The sequence below is a fragment of the Triticum aestivum genome, chromosome 3A (genome assembly GCF_018294505.1).
Source record: "Triticum aestivum cultivar Chinese Spring chromosome 3A, IWGSC CS RefSeq v2.1, whole genome shotgun sequence".
In the NCBI taxonomy this organism is placed as follows: domain Eukaryota; kingdom Viridiplantae; phylum Streptophyta; class Magnoliopsida; order Poales; family Poaceae; genus Triticum; species Triticum aestivum.
This window is the reverse complement of record NC_057800.1, coordinates 156395021-156403225: the sequence shown is the minus strand read 5'-3', so window position 1 is coordinate 156403225 and position 8205 is coordinate 156395021.

The following is an 8205-nucleotide window of genomic DNA, read 5'->3' as shown; positions in this document are numbered from 1 at the left end:
ACACGGTGTTGGAGTTATGTTTGACGTAGGTTGTTTAGGATCACTTCTTGATCATACTTTCTCGAACGTGCTTTGCCTTCTCTTCTCGCTCTCATTTGCGTATGTTAGCCACCATATATGCTAGTCGCTTGCTGCAGCTCCACCTCATACCTTTACCTTACCCATAAGCTTAAATAGTCCTGATCGCGAGGGTGCGAGATTGCTGAGTCCCTATGGCTCACAGATACTTCCAAAACCAGCTTGCAAGTGCCATTGAACCATGCAGATGACGCAACCAAGCTCAGGAGGAGCTCGATGAAGATCTTGTCCTTTGTGTTGTTTCGTTCTAGTTGATTAGTAGTGGAGCCCAGTTGGGGTCGATCGGGGACCTTGTCGCATTTGGGGTTCTTCTTTTATTTTGGCTCCGTAGTCGGACCTTGAGTGCATTTGGATGATGTAATGCTTTATTCATGTAATTGTGTGAAGTGGCGACTGTAAGCCAACTATGTATCTTTCCCTTATGTATTACATGGGTTGTGTGAAGATTACCTCACTTGTGACATTGCTTTCAATGCGGTTATGCCTCTAAGTCGTGCTTCGACACGTGGGAGATATAGCCGCATCGAGGGCGTTACAAGTTGGTATCAGAGCCTTCCCCGACCTTAGGAGCCCCATTGCTTGATCGTTATTAGCGGCCGAGTTGTGTCTAGAAAAATGTTTCGAGTCATTTAGGAATTATATATCGGAGAGTTTAGGAATTATTTTTACTTCCCAGTCTTCTCATCGCTCTGGTAAGGCATCCTGACGTAGAGTTTTGACTCTTCTGTTCTCACATTTCACTAATTTTTTTTAGGATCACGTGGGTATCTTGGAATCGTTCTGATGGTTTTATGACGAGAACATTTTCTTGGTGCCTCCTGTCAGGGGTTTTCTGGAAGTGTCCCTGGGAGTTGAGCTCCAAGGTGTTGTCGTCATAATTTTATCGTTGCAGTTCTGGAATACCTGAGTTTAGTACACCGACATCGAAAATCTCTTTTATGCAGTTCGTTGGTGAGATAACCTCGACGCCACCCAGTACTGGGGCGGGAGTTCGGGAGTATCGCCATAACTTGTATAACGGATGCTTTTCGAAGGTTGAGGTAGATGATTTCCGAAGGTTTCTTGGTTATCTGTTGAAGGATGGATACAGCTGGATGTAGGATTTGCTAGTTTTCGGTGAGATATTATGCTTCCCCTGTATCCCCAACACCTGATTGCATAACCGGAAAAATTCGGGAGTTCATAGGTGGGAATTCAAGTAGCTCTTAGGATATCTTTCCGACAGATGTATGATACGAAATTGGGGTTCGACGTCTAGTGGTCCGCCTATCCACGGTTGATTTTACAGTGGGCTCGTTGTGTCTTAAAGAGTCCTTGGCTATGCCGACTCGGGGACGCTTCGTATGTCATGTGCACTGCCTTGTACATGATGGTGCTGTACGATCGAGCCCGTATAGGCCCCACCACGAAAACTTCGGACGAAATCTCTATCATATGTTTGTTCCAGCTTATTTTGCAAGCCAATCCTTTGTTTTGTTTTGAGTTGTGCTATTCGAGTTGCTTCAATGTCAAGTGTTGATTCCATACCTTTCCTAAATGGTGTTCTCATACTCCGATGCGAATACTAATCCTTCTTGATAATCGAGATTGTCATGTCAATCCTCTTCTCAACCGGTGTGCTTCTCCTCAAGTGGATCCGTTCACTTCAACATTCGCAAGACCAATTATCACTTTTTCTCAACGGTGTTCGTTTCATTCTCAATAGTGTTTTCCCACCCACCCACCCTTGTTTTCTTGAAGGATTCAGATCTCTTAATCGAGTATCCATCTTATTGATGTGAGGTCTTTCCATTCTTTTCTATCAATATTCTTATCCGGTGATTATCATGAAGATTCTAACGGAGCTTCTAGTTCATCATTCTTCGTTTCTTTTATCTTCTCTGATGGTTTCAAGTCAAGCTTTGTTGATCTTACCCTTTTCCTCATTTCAATGCCTTCTCATACTGGTGCACTTCATAATAATTCACTTCTCGCTATTGATTTGTTCCGGCATGCTCAAATTTTCTCAAAGGCTCGTCTTGTCATTCAAGATCCTTTCAAGATCTTTCGAGGATGTTATCTCATTCAAGTCATTTAATTCAACCGGTGCAACCTCTCTTTTAAATCTTTTCAACGGTGTTTTTTTTCAGTGGGCCCTAACCCACAGGTCTTGTCCCAGGATCTTACCTGACTCTTCTTATTTTCCTGGAGCTATCCTCAAATTTCCTTTTGAAGTTTGACATAAGAATGATTTATCATCAGTCAAATGCTTTTCTCCAAGATCTGTCGAATTCTTTTCATCATTGGCTCAACCTCTTCGTTTTGATTTTTCTGGAGTGTCCAAATAATTCTTGGTGGTGTTTCTCATCATCATTCTCGGATTTTGAAGACCGAAGAAGAGTTTCTCTTTAATCTTGCTCCGTTCTCTTCAAGATTCGTGATTCTAGCTTGTTGCCATCCTCTCGTAATTTTTTGATCGTGAGAATTCTTTTCACCTATCCGGAGTAATTCAAGAGTCTTCTCAGTTTGCTATCCGGAGTCCATCAATTCAGATTTATTCATTCTCAGCTGTCAGTTATCATTCTCCAATCTTACCGGTCCTTCGTTCTAGTGATCTTCAATCAGCTCGTGATCTCTTTGTTCTCTTGTATCTAAATTCTCTCAAGCTTCTTCATTCATTTTCTAATTCTTACCCGATGTTTCTTTATCTTCTCATCGTTCTTTTCAATTCTTACGGTGGTTGCTCAAGTGCTCTCTTCCTTCTTCATCATATCAATTCATTCCTTGTTTCAGTCCTACAGGTGGTCCATTAAGTTTGTGCTATATCTATCTTAATCCTTTCTACGAGTATAAGTAGTATGCCAAATCCGTTGCTTGTCATCAATTTAATTGGTGAAGGATAAGCATAATGTAATTCTTATTCTTATTTCATTGAGTGAATTTAATTCTTTATTCCGGAGGCTCATCAAATTCTTGATTTCATTTGTTCATCTTTCTTTTTCTGGAGTTCCAAGCTTTTCCGCATTATCTCATCGCGAAGCTCCATCTAAATCATTGCAAGGCTTCACCTTGTGTTTTCAACTACCCTTTCTTTCCGTTTGATCATTCTTTTGTTTAACGAAGTTCTTCATGGAGGTTCTACATGATGGTTCATCAAGGTTTTATATTCCTTCTCGAAGTGTTCATCGAGATTCTTTTCCAAGAAGCTCAAGCTTTCTTCATATTGTAATCCAGAGTGCAATTCTTTCTTCCGTATCATTGGAGGTGGTATTATGTCATTCTTGATAATTTGAGTTCATGTTTCATGATTCACATGTTGTCATGAACGAGATATTTTAAATCCATCAATCTCTTCATTGCTATTATCTTGGGTTATATTTCACCTAAAGCCTTCTCTAAGGTTTGTTGCTATTATGGTGCTTATAAATGATCCAAGTTCTTCATTTATCCTTCCCGGTGCGATATACTTTCTCGCCAATTTGTTCGTACCAATCCAATTCTTTTCCCGTGAGTGGCAGGTTGTCACCTCATAATTTGAGATGTATTCCATAAGACCATATCAAGCCTACTATTTCTCGTTGTTGGTTTTCAACAACTCCGTTCTAGCATTTGTTGTAACCGTGCTCTCTCAAGATCTTGTTTCCCTTTGTTCCGGAGACATTGTGATGTTGCTCTCCTCAACCCATCTTCTCGGATTATCAGGACCATGTTTTTGTCATACTTATCCTTTTTAACCGGAGTTTTGTGTCCCTTTTCTCAAGCTCTTTCATGTTATCTAGTTTTTCATCTCTTTTGAACCGGAGTGTTGTCCGAGATATTTCTTACCCCCCTTGCCCCATTCATTCAATATTTACGGAGGTAGTGTGTTGTTGATTCAATTCCTTTTCTTTTCAATCGGAGTGCTGCCCGAAGTTGTTCTCCCTTGTTACTCTTTTCTAACGGAGTGTTTTCAACTTTGTTCATCTCCATTGCATTCTTTTCTCGATATGGCTTAACCTTTTCAAGGTTCTTTGGTTTCACTCGTTTGTCAAAGAAGCAACTTAGTCTTACCTCTTCTCTTTCTCTTCCGTTGTCCCTTCGGTGCCATTCTAGATGTCGGGACGAGATCCTGTTGTAGTGGTGGAGTGTTGTAACGCCCCGAGACCGATGTGCCACGTGTCCTCCAGTTATTCGCTGTTGTTGCCCTGTCATTGCTTGCGTGTCATGCATTGCATATCATGTCATCATGTGCATTTCATTTGCATACATGTTCGTCTCATGCATCCGAGCATTTTCCCCGTTGTCCGTTTTGCATTCCGGCGCTTCGTTCTCCTCCGGTGGTCCTTTCTACCTTTCTTTCATGTGTGGGGGTTAAACATTTCCGGATTGGACCGAGACTTGCCAAGAGGCCTTGGTTTACTACCGGTAGACCGCCTGTCAAGTTCCGTACCATTTGGACTTCGTTTGATGCTCCAACGGTTAACCGAGGGACCGAGAAGGCCTCGTGTGTGTTGCAGCCCAACAACCTTCCAAAGTGGCCCAAAACCCACCTAAACATATTCTATCTTCTAGAGCATTCGATCACGATCGCGTGGCCGGAAACCTCACCTCATTTGGACTCTCCTAGCTCCCTCTACCTCTATAAATAGATCCCTCCATTTCATTTTCGGGTCTTTTCCCCCGAAACCCTAGATCTCTCCTCTCCGCGCCGCCGGACGAAAATCGGCTGGCCGGACATGTCCGCCCCGCTCCACCCGGCCAACCACCGCCTGCCACATGTCACGCCGCCGCTCCTCCGTCGCCGCGGCCCGCGGAGCCCATTCGGGGCCCGTGCGGGCCCAGATTCGCCGCCGCCGCACAGGCGCACCCGACCGCGCCCGGCTTCCCTCCGCCTCGCGGGATCTGCGCGCCGCCGCCACATCCTTTTTTCGGCCATCGCCGGAGCCTCGCCCCGCCTCCCGACGGCAAGATCCAACGCCGCCAACTACTGCCCCGCGCGCCGCCCGATGCCTCCGCAGCGCCGCCCGGCCTCGCCGTCGCCGGATCCGGGGGGCCCATGCCCGGATCCGCCCGTCCTTGCTCGCGGCCGACCACCTTTCGTCGGAGCGCCGCTCCGTCGCTGGAGAGCCAGCGCCGGCGCCTCTCTCCTCCGACGCCATGGCCTCGTCCTGGTCGGGAACGAGCTCGCCCGCTTGCGCTCGGATAGGCCTCTCCGCGGCCCATCTCCTCCTACCACCTGGGCTGTGCAACGCGCCAGAGCCGGCCCAGTTCCAGATCCGGCCCGTGTGGCCCAACGTGAGCACCCATGTTTTTTTCCCGAGCTTTGGCTAAGTTCCAGTTATTTTATGCATTTTTCATGTCATCATAACTCAACATCCGTAACTCCGTTTAGGGCATATAGCATATCAAAATGTTCGTCTCAGAGAGTTCATCATTTCATCTCATTGCATAATTTTCATTTAAGCTCATCTTGATGCCCGAAATGCTGTTAGAAGAGTGCTACTTGAGATTATTGTCAGATCTGCTGCACCATATAGCTATTTATCATTTTTGCCATGATTAATGTGTGCATGATATGCCCATGAGCTCTACATATGTTTTGTTAAGGGTTTTGCCATCTTTCCAAAGGTGCAACCCATGCATTTTTGTGATGTGTGTGGTGACTAGCACAAGCTTGCAAAGTGAGGCATTCGTTAATGTTGATTTCAGGGACTTAGCATTTCCACTAAGTCCTTGATCTGTTTTTCTCATGATGCCATATGTTCATGTTGTTTCCTAGTGATCCGTGCCTCTTTTGAGGATGATCAGTAAGGATGTTTTGTTAATCTTGTGGTGCTCTATCCATCCATGCCTTTGTTTGCAATTATGGAGCACCCTAGCTTGAGTCAATCGAGCTCTACTTTTGCTATTTCGTGAATCTGGGCAGATTGTCTAGTTGTTAGCGATTTTGCCGAGGATGTTGTAGTTGATCCATGCATGCTATGCTTTTGTTCTTGCCATGTCTAGCTTGCATTTTGTGTATTCTTGTTGGGTATATGCTTAGATTGTCATGCCTTGCTCTGTAGTGAGTGAATCGAGCTCGTAAACATGCCTACTTGATATCTGTTTCAGCATGCTCCAGTTTTCACCGAGTCTGAGAATTGATTATGTTTTTTGCCATGTTCACATGCTTGTAATTGTATTTTCTTATCCCTTTTGGCTCAAGGTCACTAAGGGACTTTTGTTAAGATCTTTGAGTAACTCCATGCCATGCTTTACTTTGCCATATTCAGGTCCTGTAACATATAGTTTTCATGCTCCGAAGAGTGCTATCTGATCTGAAATTCCAGACAAGTGTTAATTTCACTAAATCTGAGATCTGTTTACCATATGCTTTTTTGCCATGCTTGTTTGAACCTGTTAATGGATGAATTGGCCGTAGCTCAGTGCAAGACTTTTGTTAAGCATCATGAATGCATTCCTGCCATGTATTTTGATGCCATGTGTGGGTGCTGTAGCATGTTCATTTTGTTGCATTTAGTTGGCTACTTGCTATAAATCACAGAACGTGATCATATTTGAATTGCTTGCCATTTCCAAACCGTAACTCCGATTCCGATGATCTTTATATCGTTTTCAAGCGATTTCATCTCATCTTTCAAGTGGCACACTTGGATTTCGAAGTTGAGGCCAGGTTCATGCATTCCTTGTCAAATCATGCATATGCATCGCATACCACATCCCGCATAGCATACCATGTTCATGTGTTGGTTGTTTACTATGTTGTGTGCTTCTTTTCCGGTGTTTGCTTCTTCGGGTTGGTTCCGGTAACGTCGCGTTTGTGAGGACCCGTTCATCTACGTTCGTTTGTCTTCTTCATGGACTCGTTCTTCTTCCTTGCGGGATTTCAGGCAAGATGATCATACCCTCGAAATCACTTCTATCTTTGATTGCTTAGTTGCTCGCTCTTTTGCTATGCCTATGCTGCGATACCTACCACTTGCTTATCATGCCTCCCATATTGTTCAACCAAGCCTCTAACCCACCTTGTCCTAGCAAACCGTTGATTGGCTATGTTACCGCTTTTCTCAGCCCCTCTTATAGCGTTGGTAGTTGCAGGTGAAGATTGAAGTTTGTTCCTTGTTGGAACATGGAGATGTTGTTCCTTGTTGGAACATGTTTACTTGTTGGGATATCACAATATATCTTATTTAATTAATGCATCTATATACTTGGTAAAGGGTGGAAGGCTCGGCCTTATGCCTGGTGTTTTGTTCCACTCTTGCCGCCCTAGTTTCCGTCATATCGGTGTTATGTTCCCGGATTTTGCGTTACATACGTGGTTGGGTAATAATGGGAACCCCTTGACAGTTCGCCTTAAGTAAAGCTCTTCCAGCAATGCCCAACATTGGTTTTACCATTTGCCACCTAGCCTTTTTTCCCTTGGGAGTCGCGCTCCTGAGGGTCATCTTTATTTTACCCCCCGGGCCAGTGCTCCTCTGAGTGTTGGTCCAACCTGTCAGCTGCCGGTGACCACCAGGGGCAACTCTGGGCTGGCCTACCCGTACCTAGGACAATCTAAGTGTGTCCTGAGAAAGAGATATGTGCAGCTCCTATCGGGATTTGTCGGCACATTTGGGCGGTGTTGCTGGTTTAGTTTTACGCTGTCGAAATGTCTTGTAGAACCAGGATACCGAGTCTGATCGGAATGTCTCGGGAGGAGGTCTATTCCTTCGTTGACCGTGAGAGCTTGTGATGGGCTAAGTTGGGACACCCCTGCAGGGATTTGAACTTTCGAAAGCCGTGCCCGCGGTTATGGGCAGATGGGAATTTGTTAATGTCCGGTTGTAGATAACTTGAACCTTAACTTAATTAAAATGAGTCAACTGCATGTGTAACCGTGATGGTCTCTTTCCGGCGGAGTCCGGGAAGTGAACACGGTGTTGGAGTTATGTTTGACGTAGGTTGTTTAGGATCACTTCTTGATCATACTTTCTCGAACGTGCTTTGCCTTCTCTTCTCGCTCTCATTTGCGTATGTTAGCCACCATATATGCTAGCCGCTTGCTGCAGCTCCACCTCATACCTTTACCTTACCCATAAGCTTAAATAGTCCTGATCGCGAGGGTGCGAGATTGCTAAGTCCCTGTGGCTCACAGATACTTCCAAAACCAGCTTGCAGGTGCCGTTG